The sequence below is a fragment of the Nothobranchius furzeri genome, chromosome 5 (assembly GCF_043380555.1).
Source record: "Nothobranchius furzeri strain GRZ-AD chromosome 5, NfurGRZ-RIMD1, whole genome shotgun sequence".
Classification (NCBI taxonomy): domain Eukaryota; kingdom Metazoa; phylum Chordata; class Actinopteri; order Cyprinodontiformes; family Nothobranchiidae; genus Nothobranchius; species Nothobranchius furzeri.
Window position 1 is genome coordinate 44,745,975 of NC_091745.1, and position 22,835 is coordinate 44,768,809.

The 22,835-nt window shown below is 43.7% G+C and overlaps 1 long non-coding RNA gene across 1 annotated transcript; it reads left to right on the forward strand.

The window, feature by feature from the left end:
- Window positions 1-1,316: 1,316 nt before the first annotated feature.
- LOC139070108 (uncharacterized) lies at window positions 1,317-2,787 on the forward strand. Its single transcript, XR_011520749.1, has 4 exons — window positions 1,317-1,386; window positions 1,924-2,019; window positions 2,110-2,197; window positions 2,656-2,787. It is a non-coding gene; the product is annotated as an uncharacterized lncRNA (long non-coding RNA).
- The last annotated feature ends 20,048 nt before the right edge of the window (window positions 2,788-22,835 follow it).

Here is a 22,835-nt window from a genome sequence, read left to right on the forward strand (position 1 = left end):
AACGCATATGTTTCTATTACTTTATCTCCCTTTGAACTTTTCACTTTTACGGTTACGATCGGCAGTATGCCTTGCTGATAGCCAGCCCCAGTATGACCACACGTAGAGTAACTCTTCTCATTAAACTGCTGCTCATTTCCCTGATTTGCAGATTGTCCTGAACCCATTTTATGATCCTTTTCCTTTTGACCAATATGCAACATGCTGTGATGAGTTTGGTTATAGTACTTGCATTGCAAGTGTTGTGCCTTTCACAACTTTTACTTAGATGGCCAACATTAAAGCATTAAATCATGTTTCAAGAACTCTAAATTGTCTTAGTCACAAAGCTGCTTCTTTTGAATTGTGGTTTTATTAAAGATTTGTGTGCCTTAGAAATGTTCTTGGCAGGCGTTACTACGTCTTGTATGTCCCCAAATATGGGATAAGTTGTTATTCTTATTTGGCATTTTATGAAAGTGACAATGTCCAGAAAACTTTCTCTTTGACCAGTTCTTTCAAGGATTTCATTTGCTTCAGCTCTCCATTTCTCTCTAGGCTTGTATGGAAGCTTTTGAACCAACATTCTTAGATTGCTCGGCATGTTCAACTCTTCTAAATATTGCAATTCTTCCATTGCATTGCAACACTCTCTTAAGAAAAGACCATATTTCTTCAGAGTTATAGTGTCTTCTGTCTTGATATTTGGCCAGTCAGACACCTTGTCTATGTAAGCTGCAGCTATGTTGTGCTCGTTCCCCAAATGCTCTTTAAGTAGCTTCTTGGCTAACACATACCCCCTGTCTGCTGTTAAAGGAGACATAACATGAAAAACCCACTTTTTTATCCATTAACACGGTGTGTTTCACATTTTAAGTGTCTAAGTGAGCAAAAAGGCTTATATTATTCACTGGAGTTGCTATTTAGATATTTAATAATTAAGTTTTGGGCATATTTGTCCACCCGTTCAGTTTTTACATTATCTATTACATCAGTAATTAATTTAGTGAGGATAACTACCAAATATGGTAATGGCCCTCGGCTAAACACAGAGCCAATCCGCCATTTTTTCTTCTCGCTAAGATTTTTTGTAGTCCTATTGGAAAAATGCAGAATGTCTGGTTATTTTAGCCACACACAGCTCAAAACTGTTCCTCGTTTTAAGGAAGGGTGGTGTGGCAGTATTTAAACCCAGGAGCTGATGACACTACTGCTAAAAAAAACACAGAAGAAAAAGTAGTGTGTTTGCGTTTGTTTGTTTGTGTGTGTGTGTGTGTGTGCGTGCGCGCGCGCGCGTGGTTCGTTCGTTCTGTCTCCAGGCTAGTGGCTAAGTACTGAGGGTTTCATCTATCTAAAAGGAGTTATTTCCATCTGAATGTGGCAGCACCGGGACACAGCAGCAGAGCGGTAAGCTTCATATCACTCTAAAATGTCGACAAACTTTACTTTAGATTTACGGGCATTAGCAGCACTAAAGCGTTAGCATCCGGCTTGCTATCGCTAGCACAGTATGCTAGTAAAGTTAGCACCCAGATTAATGTGGATTTGGCTGATTTTCGTGGAATAAAACGTGATTTCTGATCAACGCCTTCTTTTACACCAGATGATAACCTCCCACTGATTGTAACAGCAGAGAGCCTGTGTGTTATTCTACATGAGTGTGATGTAATCTTAGCATCCAGTAAATAAAGTCCCATATCAGCTAAAATGCAGCGTGACAAAGTCATTAAAGTGCGTCAACACAGTGGATTTAATAGAGTTTTAAAGAACGATCTCTAAGTGAAGTGAGGTTAGTTTTTTTGTCTCACTGCAGATATAAAAACTAACTCTGCATCAGTCAGACGCAGCAAAGCTCACCGTCTGTATGAGCGTGAGCGTCGGAAAGCTGATAAAATTGGCTGTAAAATAATTAAAACAAAGTAAAAATGTTCCTTTGCTTTTTAGAGTCCACATCCAGAAGACTGGAGCCGTGTTTCACTGACAGGCTGTCAGACTAACGCCCTGATGAGCTCAGCTGGGACAAACTGGTCTGATGTTTAGGTAAGTGAAGATCTGCTTCTCCAAGTCCTTGAGATGCTAGTAAAAAATAATTTAGCCAGCTTGCTAATGTTACTTTTCTTCTCCTCTAAGGAACACAGAACGTTCAGATGTTGGCGTTTCACGTCACCTACTGAGGAAGGAGACCCACCAGTAAAGAGACGGTCTGGACCAGACCAAAGTGAGTGATGACACACCTCAGCCACCCTCATCATTAAGAACACCTCACCCCCTGAATCCCTCCGTCTGATGACAGCAGAGTGATTTATTTGATGTTTTACTTGTTTAGTCTGTTTAGAAATTATTGAATTACATTATTTTCTGTAATCGACCATCTGATCTGGATGTGTGCAGAATAACTTTCCCCAAATTCAGCAGCAGCTGGCCTACAAAAACAGCTGCAGCATGTAGTAAGTCTGTCTGCACTGCTCTCTAATGAGCTTCCTTTCATAAGGAGTCATTTGTATAATTTTAGTGTCACTATTTTATTACATTTGTAGGAAAATATGAAGTCACTGCAGCAAAGTGAACTTGTGAACAAACACAAACGTGACTATAAACATGAAAGCTAAAGAAACAACTTTCCTAAAGCTGCTTGTAAACAAAATATGGCATTAAAGTTATTGTCTATCATTGCAGAATATGGCGATGACATCATGGAACTGGTCTTTGGAAAAGTTTTCCCTGAACCAACTCAGTATCTAGATGAGGTAGAGAAGATCTGCATCTCACCAACTCTCTGGTCTCAGTATTCAGACAACGGAGGTCTCCCACTGTTATCCAGGACCAGTTTGAAGCCCACATACTGCCCCTCCCTCATCATCAGGAAACATCAATCCGTATCCTGAGGACAACAGAAGACGGCAGGAGGACAGGAACTCTGAGACCTAGACACCACCAGCACCGAGACACAAAGCACCTGTGTGCACAACGCCTGTTTTAACTACTAAAGCCTGTTTATTATATTGTTCTACTTATTTGCTGTGAGGTTAATACTTAGAAAATTTGTATATTAATGTAAACAATAAAAAAAATCACTGATTGTATGCTTTCTTTTAGATGTAATGGTCCAAACTCAGCCTTGTAGACATTTATTGCATCCTGTAGGTAAATACACAGAACAGGCTCAGGTCCAGGATGACCCAGCATGCTCTTCTTCCATTCTGGCTGTTAGGGATTGTATCAATAACTCAATGCCTACTGATGTTTTCACCTAACGGTATTTATTTAGAATGCAGGTAAGATTTAACTATATTTGTTAGCAAAGCAGACTGATCCTGGGAATTTCACTGCAGCACTGATGTCCACCTCTCTGTATACATTAGAGAGAATTACCACTTTACAGCTAAACACATTTAATAAAGATATAGGCTACGCATTGCAGACAATAAAAACAAAGTTGTAAGCATTAGAATTATAATGATGACATTAAAGAACACTTGGAGGAATGTTCTTTATTTTTGACTAGAATCTCAACTCTTTAAATTAAAATGTAACTGCTTTTTATCCATTTTCAGCCATTAAGACACCCAATATAAAATAAGACTACTTATAAAATTATTTATAATTATATGTATGTATATAGATAGAGATCTTAATAAAATATATTCTTTGAATGGTGTTTTAATGAGCTGTATCATTTTTTTAAACATTTTTTACAGAAATAAGCAAGCAGCATTCCTTGTGTGTGTGTGTGTGTGTGTGTGCGCGCGCGCGTGTGCCTGCTCGCTTGTCCCTCCGTCGGCCGTGACGGGTGTGTGTGAGTGACTACAGACAAATGCATGAGAGAGTTAGCAGCCATGAAACAGCTTGATGAACTACTCTCCCCACGTGTTTTAAAAATGCTAATATGCTATGCTAAATCAGCTATGCTAAATAATGATTTCTCTATAGAACTACAAAGTCTGACTGGGGGAGGAGAGTACAGGACTGCACTATGGAGGGGGGCGGAGTTTACAGCTCCTCCTCCAGTTTAAAGAGACAGTACCCCAAAACGGCTCGTTCTCAAGACTCTCCTCAGAACAGGGGTAGATGAGGGTCTGTAGAGCAACAATAATGAGGAAATCAGACCAAAGAACTGCAGTTCCACTGTTTTTAGACCCCCAACTGAAGGATTTAGATGTAAAAAGGAATAACTTAAAAGCATGTTATGTCTCCTTTAAATGAAGACAACTGCGAACTAAGTCTCTAGGCTGCCCCCTGGTGTACTGTTCCAAGTAATACAAACAGTCTCCTTTATTGCTAGCTTTTGCTTCAACACAATGTTCAAAAGCCTTTACAAAGGAATTGAAGTGCAATGGATTACCATCGTAGATTGGGATTTCTCTACCTGGCAGTATTTGAGCTGTTCCCATTTGAACCAAACCCGATGTGATCTCATTTTGTTGTTTTAGTAAGCTATACAGGTTTCCAACTTCCTGCTCCCCATGAGATACATTCTTGCTGCTTTGTGCTGCAAATGTAACCAGTTTATAATCTGAGCTTCATGCTGGTACACATTTGTCTAACTCTGAGACCTTAACACTTTGCTTAAATGACACTTCTGCTTCTTGCAGTTGAAGATCTGCTCTTACTTTGGGTTTTGCACCTTTTGTTATGTGTGACTCCATGCCATCTGAACACCTTGGGACTGCTGCACTACCTTTAGTACTACCCTCTAGCAGTTAGCAGCAGCAATTTTGGTGCTCAACTCTAATTGTTCTTTTTTTCTTTTCAGTAAATGTTCTTGTTCTTTCAACAAATACTCTTGTTCCTCAAGAGCATGCTTTTCCTTTAGAGCTGCAGCACATGCTAATAATGCGGCCTTTCCTGCTTAGGCTTTTAGTCTTGCAGAAGATGTGGAAGATTATACTGATTGCAGTCATCAAAGAACCCTTTTTACTCCTCGAGCCACTTGATTCAACATTAGAAATGCTATCATGTGGTTCAATATGCGGCTCATCTTCCTCTACACCTTGCGCTACAGAACCCAGAGAAGTTTGAGCCAACCAATTTTCAGTTGCACACACAAGGGTCTTTAACATTTAACCTCTTTGCTTGGTACCATGTTTCATGCTTTTGGGCTTCTTCAGCAGGCAATAAAGTTAACAATTTGTTATGAACCTCCAATGTCTCTTCATGCAAACTCAAGAACTTTTTAAACTCTGAATCAACTTCATTTAAACACTGTCCATTTTTCAGTAAGGTGATAGTTTGTCTTAGTTTGCTAAGCTTGTTTAGCTTCCTTTTCCTTTCCTCTTCTAAGTTACCAATCTTCATGGTCAAAACTTTAGCTGTTAATTTAACTTCCCTTTTTCCAGCTGATTCATAACCCAAAGCAAAGTTCTGTTCACAGTTTGGTTCAAAACCAATACCTTCCTCTTCCGCCATGACAGGTGGAACTTCTTCAAACTTTGTCCAAATAAACCATTAAGAAGTTTCCCATTACAAGTCACTGTCTTTATTAGCCTAATGTTCGCGGTTACCTCTCGTGCTTTACTGTACTTTACCGTGTCGTTGCTCCTCCAATGCTGTTATGCTCCTTCGATGCGCACCGCCGCTTCAACAATGAGATGCTCCTTCCGACACGTACTGCACCGCTGACGCATGCTGCTCCTCCGGCGATCAGGCCACTGGTTCAGCAAAGCCAACTCAGAGGTCTCCTGCTCCAGTGACAGGATGCCTGCTACCCATGTGACGTGTGGTGCCCTGCTGTGAGTCGCTGTTCAGCAGTGGCTCCGCCCCGCCCCGTCGCTCCAGCGATGAGGCAGCTCAGCGGATCCAATGCAGAGACGTCTCTTGCACCAGTGACAGGCCAACCTCCGCTCCTTCCGCCGCGTGCCACACCTTCTGAGCTGAGCTGCTTCCTTGATGCCCGCTGCTTTGCCGTGCGCCACGCTTCAGCGACGATCCTTCAGATGCGCTTGCCCTTCAGCGACGAGGCCGCACAGACACCTCCAGCGCAGACACTTCTGCCCCAATGACAGAATGCCCGCCGCTGTCTGCTGATGCACTGCTCCTTCTGAATAATGAAGGACAGCCTGATCCTGCGCAGAGACGCCTTCTGTCTCAATGACTGTAGAGGTGTTGAGGATGGAGCATCTAGGGGGCGCTATCAGACTGAAAGGGAAGTGAAAGTGTGCCGGGAGGGGGCAGAAATAAAGGAAAAAGAGACGGAAGTCTTGGGGAACTGAACAAGTGGCTCAGAGGTCTTCATTTAATCCGACAAAGACTTCTACACGGTGTCAGAAGAAAAGAAGGACCTGCTGTGAGTAGGCAGAACATGCTGAGTTTCAGGACGAGCGGGTAGGAAGTTGGAAAGAGACAACTGGCCCGACGCAGCGGCAGCAGACAGAGCGGACTGGCACTGAAGCCCAAGGGGAGACGGGAAGATGACGGATCAGATATTCTCCATCGCACCTCCAGGTAATTTCAACTTTGAGGAGCCCAGCTTCTGGCTGCAATGGATGAGACGGTTTAAGAGGTTTCGGTAGGTGTCCACATTGTGGTTGGAATAAGAGATTCCAGGCTCTCAGAGAGACTGCAGTTAGACCCGGACCTGACACTGGCTAAAACCATAACCCAGGTCAGGCAGCAAGAGGAAGAAAAAAAAAACCAACAGCAGCTGCTGCAAGGGGCCCACACCGAAATTAAAGGGGCTAATGTGGATGCTATAAACTCCAATAGAGGGAGACCACACTATAGACAGACTCCCCCATGCAGGCCAGAGCAGTTCATGTCCATTCCAAAAGCCTCAGATAAGAGTCATTATGAGGAAAAATGTAAGAGATGCGGCAAGGGCCCACAACACCCTTGGAAACGGTGCCCAGCCAAGGAGGCAGAGTGTCGGAAATGTAAAAAAAAGGGACACTTTGCTGCAGTTTGCAGATCATCACTAAGAGTGGAAACATTAGTGGAGAGCGACCCAGAAGAGGACATAACTTTACTGGGGTCTGTTAACACTAATGAGACTGAGGAGGAATAGCTGCAAAAACTCAGTTTTAATGGAGAAAATGTGACGTTCAAACTGGATACAGGAGCTTCAGTCACAGTGGTTCCAGCTTCTATGTACTCCGAAGTGCGGGATGGCAGCTTGCTGGCACCTTCTAAAAAGATTAAAGGTCCGGATAACTGCCCTTTAAAAGTCCTGTGGGTCATCAGAGCACACATCAACTCTGAAAAAACAGAAATAAGACAGGATGTGTATGTGGTGTCAAACCTAGTGATGCCTTTAATGGGACTCCCTGCCATAATAAAGCTGAACCTGATAAAGCAGGTAGCCTCAGTCCAGCAGGAGAAGCAAGAAAAATGCCATCAGTACAAAGCTATGTTCCCAAAAGTGTTTACGGGCCTTGGGAAGCTGGAACGGGCATATGAAATAAAACTGAAAGACGGAGCGGTCCCATATGCTATCTCAGCCCCACGCAGAGTCCCTTTGCCTATGAAAGAACAAGTAAAACAAGAGCTAGACAGGATGGAAGCGATGGGGGTTATAAGGAGAATCGAGGAGCCTACCGTAAGGTGTGCCGGGATGGTGGTGGTTCCCAAGCCAAACAAAAAAAACCCCATTTGTGTGGACCTCACTCGACTGAATGAAAATGTGTGCAGGGAACATCACATCCTACCTGCAGTAGATGATACGCTGGCTCAGCTGGAAGGGGCAAAAATGTTTTCTAAATTAGATGCAACATCTGGGTTTTGGCAGGTGCCTCTACACAAAGATTCCCAGCCATTAACAACTTTTATTACCCCTTTTGGCCAATATTGCTTCCAGCGACTCCCTTTTGACATATCGTCTGAAGCCAGAACATTTTCAGTTGAGGATCTCACTGATCATCGCAAGAGAAAAAGGAGCATTGTGCCACGCGGATGATATTCTAGTGTTCGGCAAAGACAAAGCAGAACACGACGAACGGCTACAGCTGGTGCTTAAAAGATGTGAGAAGGCTGGCCTAACTCTCAATGAAAAATGTGAGTTTTCGGTGGAGAGACTGAAGTTTCTGGGACACAACATAAGTGCAACTGGAATCGAGGCAGATCCGCATAAAATCAGTGCCATTGAAAACATGCCCGAACCACGAAATGTGGAAGAGGTCCGCTGTTTCCTGGGGATGGTGAATTATGTCGGCAAGTTTTCATCCAGCCTACCAGCTCTCACGAAACCTCAGCGAGACCTGCTAAAAAGTGACAGCACATGGACGTGGGACGCTCAACAGAGGACAGCGTTTGAAAAGATAAAAGAGGAACTGAGCTCTACCCCAGTGCTGGCACAGTATAGAGCTCCGGAAGTTGACGTCACTTCTCCCGGCATGCAACAGTTCAAATCGAAACGGCGCCATCTTGGCAGGCAGAAGCCTGCAGCTGGACTATTTGTTATTGTCAGAAAAATAAATCAAACGGGAAATATGGTAGATTCCTGTTGTGCCCCAGGATACAGAACAGATGTGGATGACATAAGGAATGAACCATCTACAGGATTCCCCAAGGTCCAGAACGCCATAAACGTTGGATCATTGTAATAAAACAAGTTAACCGGGCTAAAATGAAACTGTGGGATCCCGAGAGTAAAGGTTTTCGCTTATGCAGCGACCACTTCATATCAGGTATTTAAACCAACGTTTCCTCAACTGTGTATGGTATTTATTGTAAATGCTTTTATTACGATTCTCAGTGGGCTTCCTAAACTTATTTTGGCGCGGCTTTTTCTGTCTTATTACTCATAGTAACAAGTAAACATCACATAAAACGTTGCCTCGTGAGTTCTGCATGCTGCCGTTTACGTGTTTAATGATCACAACAATTAACCGGCTAAGCTGTATTTTGTTTCTAAGCAATGGTTGATCAAGTGTCAGATTACACATAAAAAGCACTTTGGATTGCTATTATCTGTCTCACTGAGACAGATCTCAGACAGATCCTGAGACGCTCCTGCCTGACATATTTATTTTATTCATGGAAAAAAATCAGACTAGTTATTTCTCTTGGCGTTCAGTTTATACATTCAAACAGCACAGCACTCTATTTAAACTACTTTCATGTAAATCAATGTTATTTGTCCATCCATCCATTTTCATCTGCTTATCCGGAGTCGGGTTACGGGGGCAGTGGCGTTGAGAGGCCCAAACTTCCCTCTCCCCAGCCACTTGGGCCAGCTCCTCCGGGGGAATCCCAAGGGGTTCCCCGGCCAGGTCTGGTAAGAAGTCCGCTCCGACAGCTTCTGGCATTTTTAAAAAGTATCCCAGGGGCACGGTAAGGGTCGGAGATGTTTAGTCTATTTAATTTCCGACTATATAAAATTATTTCTTTGGTTTTAAAGTGTGAAGTAAACTGCGGCAAAGTAAAATCCAAGCCGATCCCGTTCATTTTGTTTACCTTTGTTGCCAACATGGCGTCTACTCTCTGAGAATCACGTGACGTCCGGAGCTCTTAAGTCCCACAAAGGAAACAATGGTGTCAGCAGACATATCCTCATATGGGCTCGGAGCGGTTCTTTTACAGCGGCAGGCGGACGACAGGTGGAGACCTGTTATATATGTATCATGGACCCTGACACCCACAGAGGTACAATATGCCCAGATTGAAAAAGAGGCTCTTGCGGCAATGTGGGCCTGTGAACGACTCAGCTCATACCTGCTAGGTTTGGAGTTACAGTTAGAACCGACCACAAACGTCTGGTCTCCCTGTTAGGTTCTCAGGCCTTAGACGATCTACCACCAAGAATCCTAAGATTCAGACTCAGACTGCTGAGGTTCAACTACAAAATTATTCATGTCCCTGACAAACAGCTTGTCACAGCAGATGCTCTTTGCAGAGCTCCTCAAAGACTGGAGGACAGAGAAGCCAATAGCAGCTTGCAGCAGGAATGTTGTGTGTATGTTGACCACATCCTACGACAACTGCCTGCCACAAAAAGTAAATTGGCTCACATCATGGACGTTCAGAGCACTGACAGCATTTGTAAACAGCTGAAAACATTTACTGAAAACGGCTGGCCCTCCAACAGGAGGAACGTCCCAGAGCACCTTCTTCCGTTTTGGCCTGAAAGGATTGATATTCATCTGGCGGAGGGCCTGCTTCTCAAAGGATTTTGATTCCAGCATGCATGCAGACAGAAATGTTGGACAGGTTACATGAAGGCCATCAGGGGGTGACTAAATGTGTGGCACACGCACAAGAATCCCTGTGGTGGCCGGGGATAACACGACAGATCAAAGACATGGTGGAAAGGTATGAAATCTGCTGCCAGTTTTCACAAACAAAGACAGAGCCACTGATGACTACGCCTCTACCACCACACCCGTGGCAAAAAGTAGAGACTGATATCTTTCAGTGGAAAAACAGCCATTATATTGTGGTTGTGGACTACTTCTCCCGATACATCAAATAGCCAACCTCCCATCTCTCACAACAGCTACAACAGTGGAGCAGCTGAAGGTGATCTTTGCAAGATTCGGCGTGCCGGAATGCTTGGTGACGGGCAATGGCCCGAGGTTTGCCACCTCGGACTTGTTTGCCCCAGGACTATGGTTTCCGGCATGTGACCATTAGCCCTCATTACCCTCAGAGCAACGAGGAAGCAGAGAGAGCCGTCCGGACAGTCAAACAGCTGCTCAGTAAAAGTCCAGACCCTCAGAGGGCTCTCTTAGCCTACAGAGCTACACCGTTAGCTCATGGACTGAGTCCAGCGCAACTGCTGATGGGGAGGCAGATAAGGTCCACAGTTCCCACAACAGCACAGGCGTTGAATCCAGCCTGGCCAAACCTTGGAGCCTGCAGGAAAAAGGGATAAAGAGTTGAAGGAGAGGCAGAAGAATTTGTTCGATAGGAGGCACGAGGCCAAAGACTTACCAGTTCTGATTTTGGGCCAAAGAGTTTGGATCAGAACAACACAGTCCACAGCTACGGTCCAGGGTCCGGCCTCAACCCCAAGGTCTTATGTAGTGGAAACCGAGCGAGGGAGTTTTAGAAGAAACAAAGCTCACCTGACTGTACTCCTTAAGACCGAGCTGCCCTGCTCTGAGGAGCCTGTGTCAGACCTGACACAGAGACTCCCGGGTACCACTGTGACCAGGTCGGGAAGGGTTTCCCGCCCACCAGAGAGACTGGACTTGTGAATATTCTCGTTCTAGTTGACCCCTACATTTAAAAACAAAAGGGTGATGTTTCTAAAACAAGGTGTTTATGTTAGATTATATTGTTAGTACAAAAGAGTTGAAAATGCTTGGTGGTAAACACTGGACTATAAGTCAGGTTTCTGTTAGAAGGATACTGTTACGTTGGGTACAAGGTTATCTTACAAGTAAAGAGTTTTTCAAGCTAAAAGGGGGAGGTGTAGAGGTGTTGAGGATGGAGCCTCTAGGGGGCGCTATCGGACTGATAGGGAAGTGAATGTGTGCCGGGAGGGGGCAGAAATAAAGGAAAAAGAGACGGAAGTCTTGGGGAACTGAACAGGTGGCTCCGGTGTCTTCATTTCATCTGATAAAGACTTCTACAATGACAGCTTGACGCCCGGTGATTCTTCCAGATGCGCTGCTCCTTGACGCACGCTGTTCCTCCAGCGATCAGGAAACGCAGCTGATCCAGTTACGCCTCTGCTGCTTTGGTGACAGAGGATGTCAATTTTCCTTGGCCGACGGGACAGTTTTTTTTACCTTGAAGTGTAGCGCCAATGCCCTATACACTGGCACTACTGGTTACTGATGTGGGTGGTGGTCTTTACGTATGTTTAAAAGAATTGCAGCTTGTGTTTTTTTTCCGATGATGTTTATTATTTCGTCTTCTTCCAAAATGTCCATGATCCATTTACTTGCAAGTAAAGTGGTTTACAAAAGTAGGTCATCAGCTTGGGTGCATGGGGATCTTCAGAGTCCTTTACACCCAGCCACAGTCCTCGCCACAAAGTAAAAAACTGTTTGTCCCATTTCAGCAACACCTGAGTCTGATCTGCATTGGCTTAAGTAGGCTGGTGCTTCCACAATCAAATCAACCAATCAGCTGAGGCCAAACCTCCTCCCAGGTATATAGACAGAAAATAACACATTTGACTCCTACAATGAGCAATAACCTCCATCCTATTCTTCTGATTTCCAAAGACAATAACATCAGTCTTGTCTTTGGATCCACTCAGTAACTTGCTTCAAATACTGACAGAGTGATTCTACCATACCATACCACTTCACTTATATAGCACATTTAAAATACAGTGTGAGGGCTGACTAAAGGGATGCAAATACAGATGTATTAAAAATAAAATAAGATAAAAAAAAACTATGACGGTCAAACCATCAATGCGAAGCAGTAAAAGCAAATAAAAGCAGCAAAAACAATAAGAACAATAAAAAAGACAACAAGTCACTGGCTAAAGACCATGCCATAAAAGTAGGTCTTTAATTAAATTTTAAAATTCTTGTGCTGACTTTCAGAACACTGCATGGTCAGGCTCCACTGAACATTCGAGACATGCTCTGTCCTTACATGCCTTCTCGAAGGTTGAGATAGCTGGATCAAAATCTTTTTATGGTCCCCCGTACTCGATTCAAGACACGAGGAGATCGCTCATTCCAGGTCGTCGCGCCAAGGCTCTGGAATGAGTTACCTCTGTTCTTACGTTCACTCGACTCAGTTGACGCTTTTACTAGCAATCTGAAAACCCATTTGTTTCTCCGGGCATTCTAAACATATATTGTATGCAGATTGGCTGTATATGACTTTTATGTATATTGTGACTGTATTTTATAGTAGCCTTTTTATGTGTCGTTTTAACTTGTGAAGCACTTCGTGACCTTTTTGTCTGTGAGAGGTGCTATATAAATAAAGCTTACTAAATGACATATAAAAACAGCCAGAGAGGAGGCCTGCTTAACTGTAATGGGAAGTGAATTCCAGAGCATGGGGGCAACATAGACACACACTCATTCACCCCATGATTTGTAGGACATCCAGGGAGTGCAAAGTAGCAGGAGATCAGCTGACCTCAATGTGCGTGTGGGTGCATAGGGGGTGAGTAGTTCGGATAGATAAGGAGGTACTAAATCATGTAAAGTTTAATCACAAAAGTCAATAACTTAAACTGTACACAGAAGGTAATGGGGAGCCAATGGAGATGTCCCAGGACCGGGGTGATGCTACGTCAGTTTGTGTTTGTTAAAAACCTAGCTGCACTGTTCTGGATGACATGCAGCCGGTTTAGGGCCGAGTGTATAGTCCAAGTGAATGGTGATAAAAGCATCTATAACTGATTCCACTTCAGGATTGGGTTTAGATGAGTTAGTGGTAATTTGTGATCACCAATAGAGACAACATAACCCCTGTCTTCAAGATATGATTGAAACCAACTATGGACTGTGCTTGAACGTTCCATCCAGGTTATGAGCCTATCAAGAAGGATCTTGTGGTCCACAGTTTCAAAAGCTGCACTGAGATCGAGCATCATCAGCACAGATGTTTTGCCTGAATCTGTATTTAGATGAATATTGTGCTTTGATGTCTGTTAGTATAGTACTTTTCACATAACATGCACTTTGGAGAAACAAGACATATCTGAAAGAACAGGGCACATCCTTTAGGTAAAGATAAGAGCTTAATTTGCCATCAGCGCACACACACACACACACACACACACACACACACACACACACACACACACACACACTGTGTAATATATGTGTTTACACTTGAATTGGCCTCCATTGCACTTGTAATTGCCATTTATTACATTGGTAATGAGGTAGACTTTATACTGAGGATTTTTTAAACCACTGCCTTAAGACTTTCCTTTCACTCCAATCTGGTTAAGTGCTGTGGATATTTGCCATGGCAGAAAAATCCAAAGTTACCAAACAAAATGCCTACAGTTGTGTGGTAGGTAGAAAACTGGGGTGACCTTTCCTAAACTGGGAACATTTCTGTGTGGAGCTTTCATATGATTTTATAGGACTTGTGGATAAAGGCACATTCAGAAACGCCTACATGGGTGGTCTGGAGACTTTCCCTTCTGATCGGTGACAGAGCCATGATTGTTGGTTGGTGAGTTGAAACTTGTAGTTATTTACTGTCTAATCATTTTGTCATGGATAATTTTCTCTGCAATCTTCATTGTTTCAGTTCCAACAGCTGGTCTCTAGAAACTCCCAAGACGAAACAGGTGGCAACTACTGTAAAGGCTAGAATGGAGACAACATTTTGTTTCAGAGGGTTAAAAATACTTAATTTAAAAACCAGTCAGGTCTCACTCTGAAAAAAAAAAACTAAATAAATCCAAAAAAAAACTATGTATGAAGACACATCTGGGATATTTGTAACCATGGATTTACACTGCAACACAAACACTGACGTGAGGTGAAAAATGAACATGTGACATTCAATGAGTCTTTTCTGTACTTTTCATTAATTCAGTTATCTTAATTTAGAGTAGAATCATCAAAGTGCAGATTAAGTTTACCCAAGGGCTTCTTATGGCCATCAGACTTGATTTGATTTGAATGAACTTACATAAATTTGGATTTCGGAACAGCCAATTGAATTACAAGAAGCAACATGGTAAGTAGATAGAAATTCCTTTAAATATGGTTGATTGCTTTAAATAAAATCTAAAAGATGTTGCATTGGAACATTTTCACATTACTCTTTTCAGGAATAAATGAAAGCACTGAGTCTGAACTAAATGAGAAGGTTCATTCTTTACTTTGTCGTCCTGTTGGCAGGTCTAGATACTCTCCACCTATAGGGACACTGCTGGGTTGTGTGGCACAGGGACTCAAGCCCAGACATTAGTTCCCACAAGATTTGGAGTCATGCAAATATTTGAGTGCAGAGTGATGCATGTGTTTCCTTCTATTTGGCATGGTTAAATAAAACTACTGTCTAACACCAATGGAAAAAAGAGCATTTACAGTTAGCACACATTTCTGCATGTTCCAGGGAAATTTTCTGGAACTGGATGATTTTGATACACACTGTTTAAGTGTAGCTGTGAGCTAAAATAAAAGCATCTTTATCTGCAATCTTTCCTTCAATTGTTGAAGACATTTTCTGCACAAGATGAAGGCAGTTGCATTTAATGGGGCTGCTTACACAATAAAGAGGCGGTGAACTTTATCAGCCTTTCACCCCTGCGGGGTGTCATAAGACTAGCCACTTTGTTTTCAAGACCCATCCCTCCAGAGATGCTCTTTCTGCCCCAGTGATCACAAGCAGCTGACTCCCAGTAATTAGTACAATTCTTTAGGAATTTGTTTTATTTTGGGTTTAGAAACTAAAAAGAAAAATCACTGGACTGGTTCTATTATCCTTGTAGCTATAAGGACAAAAGCAACTAAATATTCTTTATATAAAAAAATTTTTTTTAAATAATTTTTGGGTTAGCCTAGATTGTTCGGATTTTAAGTAACGTTAGCGTGAACTCAAAAGGTTCTGCTTTTGTTGTACTTACTGTACTCACACACTCACAACCCATGTTTTCATGAGACGGTTGTTGCTGAAATAATAATGCACAACTGATTGAGTTAATTACCATAGGCACAACTTGGAAAGCACAGGAACAACAATGATGATTACTACTATAAATCAGATTAATCAAGAAGATGTCAGCTCTCATCATATAACTGCATACAGGATCAGGGTCAGGACAGGACCTCCCGTGCTGCAACTCTCTTTTTCTGGACCAACCAATGTCGAGCGCTGACATCAGCACAATCATTTTTCTAATCAGTGATAATTAATGATGACTGAATTTGGAGTAAACTGTGTCCAGTGTGTTGTCTTGTTCAGTAGAAGGCAGCGCATTAAAACATCTCATATCCAACTTTCCACTTCGGTGCTGAAAAATCCACAGACCTAATCATAGTTTGTCAAAACATATCCTCATCACTTAAAAGAGAAAAGCAAAGTGATGGTTCTTTTATTGCCTAGATGTAGTGTGATACTTTAATTCACCAAACTGTGTTTGGTTACGACCGTTTGGGGGGAGTTATGGATTTATTTTTGACATTTTCTTAAAAAGCATAAAAACATTGAGCTATTTTTTATGGTTAATATCTAAAATGTTATTTTCACAAACCAATTACATAAATAAACAGCATATACATGTACATGCCTGTGTACTGTGAACAGGAAAATTGCCAGATCTAAAATGTTAAACTTAGGGATCAACCCTAGTAGTTAAAGAGGAATGAAAAGAAAAATAAATCTAATTTGCCTGCTATAGCAACAAGTACTGAAAAACACCAGACCTCTATGAACAAAAAGACATAACATTTCTAACAATTTACTTTTGAGACTGAGCTAGTTGACTGCAACTTCTCCCTTCTGCTTCCTAACCATACGTTTTTAGCATTGATAGCCAGTCTGTTTGATCACACATACAGTGAAGTATGCATCTACAAACTGCATGTTCAGCCCACCAACCTCCTATTGGAGGGCTCCTTCTTCATCACACCAATAAATTGTAAATATTGTTGAGTTGTCTTTACTTTTGATACAGTTGTGGTTTTGGGTTTGTAGTTTGCAGAAGGAAAAGGAATCTAAACTTTGCATGAGGGACATCTGGACAAAAAAAAATCCATAATTATAGCAAACTCAAGGAAAAGTATCAGGACACTGCATAGTGAATGCCAAAAGCTCTGGTCACAGTGCATGGAAAATTGGAGTTTTTAATACTAAGTGAGGGTAATCAGGTAAGTGGTTGCAGTTGTTCAAATAGGAAACAGGGAACAGGGATCAAATTGAAAATGAAGAAGCTGCATTAAAAAGGAACAATAGTAGGGGCCTCTGGTGGTTGGCAATAATCTGACAATAACAAATAAAACCTCAAATACACTTTTCATCTACAAACCATTAACACTAACAATTATGTCTTATTCTCACTTTTTCCACACCTAGTTCTCTCCTTTCCCTCTTACTAGAGCTTTTGTGTGTCTCCTCCCATCCGCTGATAAAAACAAATCACAATTTGCACTCCGAAGTCTGAAAACATGAATTACTGGGAATATAGTAAGCCATAACCAAAGCCAGACTCCAGAACCATCTGCAAATGTTTAGGAAAATCCAATTTACTCTAAACTGATTTATTCAAGACATATATACAACTGATAGATCGAGATAAAAGTGGTAAAAGTATCAGCGTGCTTCGACAGACGGCAGATCTTTAGAACTTTTTGCAAAAATTAACTAAGCCTTCAATCATTCGAAAGCTGGCAGCCAGCGTCTTTTCCTTCTCCACTCACACCTTCCCATTTTCCCCCACCTCCCTTCATTTTTGTTCGGTGTCAGCTCCCATCAGCCTCCCTGGTGTGATGATCAGGGAGGAATTGTATATCTGCTGTCAGCTTGCTGTGCACGCAGGCACACGTGAAGACCACAACACACATGCCTGAAAAGGTTGGTACAGTTGTTCAGACTGAGAAGTCAAACCGAGTATTTGACTCACTAAGGTAAACCCTCTCCTTTCATTGCATTGCTCAGATATGCTGATTTATGCTTCTGTCATCACTTGGTTGGATCATTTGGATGTGTTATATGTCAGCCTCAACCAGAAGTCGATTTCGAGACTCCAGTTGGTTTTAAATGCCACCATCTGGCTTTTAACTTGTACCAGTGGGTGTGAAGTCATCACACACCATTTTAGCATCCCTTCACTGGCTTTCAGTTTGTTTTACAATAGATTTTAAAATTCTTCTGTTTGCTTTTAAATGTCTTCAAAGCCTCATCCCTCAGTATTTGGCCAATCTGCTGCAGCCATAGGTTCCTTCACACTTACTCAGGTCAGCAGATCAGTTGCTGTTGGTCGTCCCAAAAACAAAGAGGAAGCTGAGAGGTGATTGATTAGTCTCAATTACTGCCCCCAAACTGTAGAATGGTCTACCAGTACATATCAGACAAGTGGAGCATCTCCATGTTTTTTAAGTCTTCTCTTAAGGTTCACTTTTTCTCACTGGCTTGTAATTCAGCTTGATGTTTTGGTGTTTAGTTACCAGCTTTACTATTTTAACTGTTTTGTATTTGTGTGTTCTCACTTATGTCTTGAGGTGAACAGCCCTTTGGTCAATGGTGTTTTGGATTGGACTGTTTCTGGATGGACAATGAGACGCTATGCCGGTATGGCATGTTTATAAGACATGCAGTTGCTGTAATATTTCAATGATTTAGCCAGGAATTTATACAGAAGGGTAAAGCTTGATAGCCTGGCGTGCCAGACACCTCCTCTGTTTAATTCTGCTCAGAGAAAGGGTCTGGGAATTCTCTTATTCAAATAACCCCACCCCCTGAGAATTCTAATCGAGCCAATCAGCGCTGAGTAGCGTACGTCGCACACCACAACGCCAAGTTTGTCATAAACATGGCGACTGAAGCGGAGTTCACTGTGGCTCTTTCCTCTTTTCTAAATGACTTGGACATGTCTTTAAAACCACAACAAGTAGAAGTGCTAAAAGCCTTTCTTCTAAAGAAAGATGTTTGCGCTGTCGCCAGATGACATTTTTGACTACAGCTAAAAAACTACAGTGTTGTGCGGTACAGTCAGCATTTCTGTCTTTTTTCTGATTGGTTATTTTTGAGCTGGCTAGTCCCGCCCCTCATGTGCCTCTCTGCCTGTGAGTTATCAGACTCTTTCTCTGTGCAGAATTAAACAGAGGACAAGTCTGGCTTGGTTAAAAGCTTGGTTTATGCTTGACGCATGTACATTTCGTGCAGAAATGAGAAGCACGGATGAAACGTGCATCAGAACTTGCAGCGTTTATGGTTCCTTCCTACCCTTTGCGGCTTGTCTCCACTGTGAGACAATGAAACGCTATGCCAGTATGGCATGTTTATAAGACACGTTGTTGCTGTAATATTTCGATGATTTGGCAGCACAGTGAGTATTGTTAATAGGGCTTCAGAGTGCTGAGACCAGAGCTATGTATGAACCACTACTGTATTTATCGTAATTCAAATTCAATTCTAATTCAAAGATACTTTATTAATCCCAGAGGGAAATTAGAGTTTCAGTACACACAATTCAGAGATCAGACATACATGGGCAAGACACATGACAAGAATTGGTGACTGTGGTCATTCGCAACCCTGAGTCGCGCTACCTTAATAGAGATAAGAGGGTAACATGAGGAATTGCTTCGGGAGGAGGGGAAAAAAGGCACTTCATAGCTTCTCTCCCACCAGGAGGGCAGCTTTGCTCTGCAAAAAAAAAACACCTCAGACAGATAAGCAACAGACAACAGACAACTCGAGCATCTCTGTTTTTAAGTCTTCTCTTAAGGTGTAAAAGGGGAACAGTCCAGTAGTCCCGTTCCTTCGACCACCCTCCCCACTTACGATGCCAAAATGACAACAACATAGAACTCCACATTTGCAACAGTGAAGAAAGCAATAACTGAGAAAAACAGAAACCCCCACATTAAACACGCATAAACAACCCAAATTTGAACAAAATAACAAAGATGACAGTGGTAGATTATTTGCATTTGGCAGGTGAAAGTGTTGTGGAAGCTAAAGTGACAATTCTTTCTGTGTTATCTGAGTGCCCAAGTCCATACTTATGAGAGCACCATGTGAGCACTTGTGTGTGTACACGTGTTTGTATATGTAAGGTTACTCTGTTGGAGCGTCCAATAGAGAGTGTGAGGGGCCAAAGATCTGCCCCCCAAAGATGCATAGGAGATGGAGGGAGCTCCAAGTCCCAGAGATCCAGGAGCTGCCCCAGAGCACAGGGACCCCAACCGCGACCAGAAAAGCCCCTGCTCCCCTTGAGGGGTGCAGAGGATCGCCTCCGGGGGCCACAACCAGCAGCCAGCGGATTCCCGGGAGATATCAGCAGCAAGCCCACAGGCCCGCCCGCAGCCTCCAACCCCCCAGCCGGCCGAGCCCGGGACTCAGCAACCCAGGACCTGGGGCGACCACCCCCGCTGGGGACCCAGCAGAGCCCAGGGACCCAGATCCCACCAGGCAGCCACCGGGATTGATCAGGCAGACGCCAAAAATCTTAAACCCCCTGACTCGGGAGCCACAAACACTCAGGAAGACCAATGCACCACACCAGGTGTGGCAGGGGGAGGGGAGACGAAGATGTATAGCATCAAAAGAAGTCCCAGGAGAAGGGAGGAGTCAAAGGCCCCACCTGACATTTACAGTCATACACAGACACAGTCACACACTCCCTCCCTCATGCTCACACATACACATTCAACCAAAGACGTACAAGCCGGACACCCACTCATGCTCCCCATACACACCCTATTCACTCTGGTCCCAGTACTGCTGCACAAGGGGTACAACCATTACCGGTTCCCAAAGTTTGACCCTCTCTGCTGGGGTGCTGATGAGCAGGCTCCCCCGCCCAACGCTGAGCAAAGCAACCCACCACCCCGAACCCCAACCAGATGGCCAGATCTCCCTCCTAGCCTCCAGCCCCGGGAAGTCAAGTGACAACAGAAGTGTGCTAAGACCCCTAGTCTCCCTCTGCCTGCTCCAATATAGTGTTAGTGCGTGTTGATGAGGTGTATTCCATGGCTCTGGTGAGCGGGCAGTGTGGGCATCGTCTGGCCTACGCCAGCTGATGCCACCACACTACCCCACTTGCACCCGCAGCCCTCAGTGTCTAAGTGCAGTTTAAAATTGGAAGTGGGCACCGGCACTCGGGTTGAGGCTGAACGCCAGCCCCCCCACCCCCCTCCGCCAAATGCTGTTGAATGTGCTCACTCCCAAAGCCCTAAGTGTGTGTTTGCATGGAATGTCGTTGGTGGAAGTGTATATGGTGCAAATAAAACTGCGGGGCAGGTTGCCACAGGAATGCAGAAATGGGGTCCATACCCGCACCCCTTGACTTGTCCACTCCCCAAGGTCCTATGTGCATGATTGTGTGATGATGTGAGGGAGCAGGAGGAAAAAAAATGTGTGGGCATGTGAAGGAATGACTGGTTGGACTTAAGCCCTCCAGGGAGCCAGCTTCCCCACTGGCCCCAATAGGCACCTCTGTTGCCAAAATGCCACCCAGGACATGGAGACCCCAGCCCATCTTGCCAGGGGCCAAAGCAGCAGCATCACGGAGCCTCACGGAGTCCGAGTGCACAAACCCAGCCCCACCCCAGCAAAATATCTACTCTCATCCCAGCATTTGCACAACTTCAAGAATATATAAGACACAGAACATCCAGGTAAGGTTGGTTCCTCCCCCTTCTCAATATCCCTCTCCCCTGTGATGGAACAGCAGAGGAGCCAAGGTCTACCCGAGGCCCCTTAACCCGGGCCAGGCACTGCCGCATATTCCTGCCTTCTTCCCGGCAGCATACATGTCAGGACCCGACCTGCAAGGACCCGCCCAGATTCCCACACAGGGCCGGCCACCCCCACACCCCAAGCCCCCAGGCCCCCACCCAGACCCGCTCAGGGGCAATGCATCTGCCAGGCAGCGACCCATGGCCACCGCCAAGACTCCCAAGGGGCCCCACTCACAACCGCCAGTAGTCCACCCCCCGAGGCAACCCAAGCACCTCCACAGGGGGGCAGCAGCCCCCCAGTCCTAGACACCCCCCAGTGAACCCACCTCCAGGGAACGTCTGGATACTCCAAACTCAGACCCTCCACCCCATCGCCCACATCATCCCGCAGGACAATATCAATGATCCCCCATCATCGCTATGTGATGGAACCGATCAAAGGAGCCCAGAGAGATTGATTTGAAGTGGAAGCAGAGGCTGTATCAAGTGTAATATGATCGAACAAAAGATTTCTATACTGGTTAATGTAAAGAGTATCTCTATTTTTTCAATTCATGACGTTAGTTTCCTTAGCGATGCATATGGCAGTCAGAACCACGTGAACTAAAGATGTCAGTTAATTTCGAGGGATTAACCTAGCCCATTTCCTTACTAGACATGCCACGGTGGGTTTGAAAAAACCTGCACTGGAATGAGCTTCCTCTGTGTGTCAGTTCCTTGCCTTTGTATACCCCCAAATGATTTGAAAGACAGACAGTTTGGCAAATAGCCAAGATGATCGAGACAGGCAGCCAGAAGGGGAAGCTGTCAGACAGACGGCAGACTGAGGGGCATGCAGGAGCTCATTGGTTCAGAGGTCAAAACACTCCCAACAGCCAGCAGAGTTTAGTGTACTGGAGGTTTAATCACCCTTAACAATTCACCATCTTTTCTTGAGTTTTTAATCTGCTACTTTAATCTAACCCAGTACCCCTTTGTACCCCTGAGCAATGCTCTGAGACAGTTACAAAGTTCAAATGTTTGGCAACTTTCCAATCAGCTGCATTGCATTTGCTGAACAAATGGCTCAAGCAGAAATGCTCACAGTGGGTACTGCTTTAGGATTTCTTATCCTACCGGTTGCTGCATGGATGCAAAACAAGTTTTGCACTACGAGAGCACATGTGTCTCTGAGTAAGAGGTGTGTGATGTCAGAGAAGAAAGGGAGCTTTACAGAGGGCGCCACTGCTGACACCATAAAGCACACATTTCCTGAGCTCCAAACACATGGTAAAAATTGTTTTTATTGTGCCATTTCATCACTGATTAAATCCAGGGATTGCAAACGTAGGCACATCAAATTTACAGTCTTAGAACATATTATTCTGAGGATGTCAGTTTTCACATTCATTTACTGTGTTTCTTATCTGTAGAGAGTTTAATTTGGGGATAAGTTTCCCATTTGGATGATATCATAACATTCACATTCATTCATTCCTAAAATTTCTATCAAAGCACATAAATCTGATTTTATGTGAAACTATCACCTGTCTGTCTCACATTTGGCAAATGCCATCTGGGAGGTGCATTAAACACCTCATGTTCTAGTTGGAAACAAACTCCAGAGATTGAGTGTCACAGCAAACTCTTCTA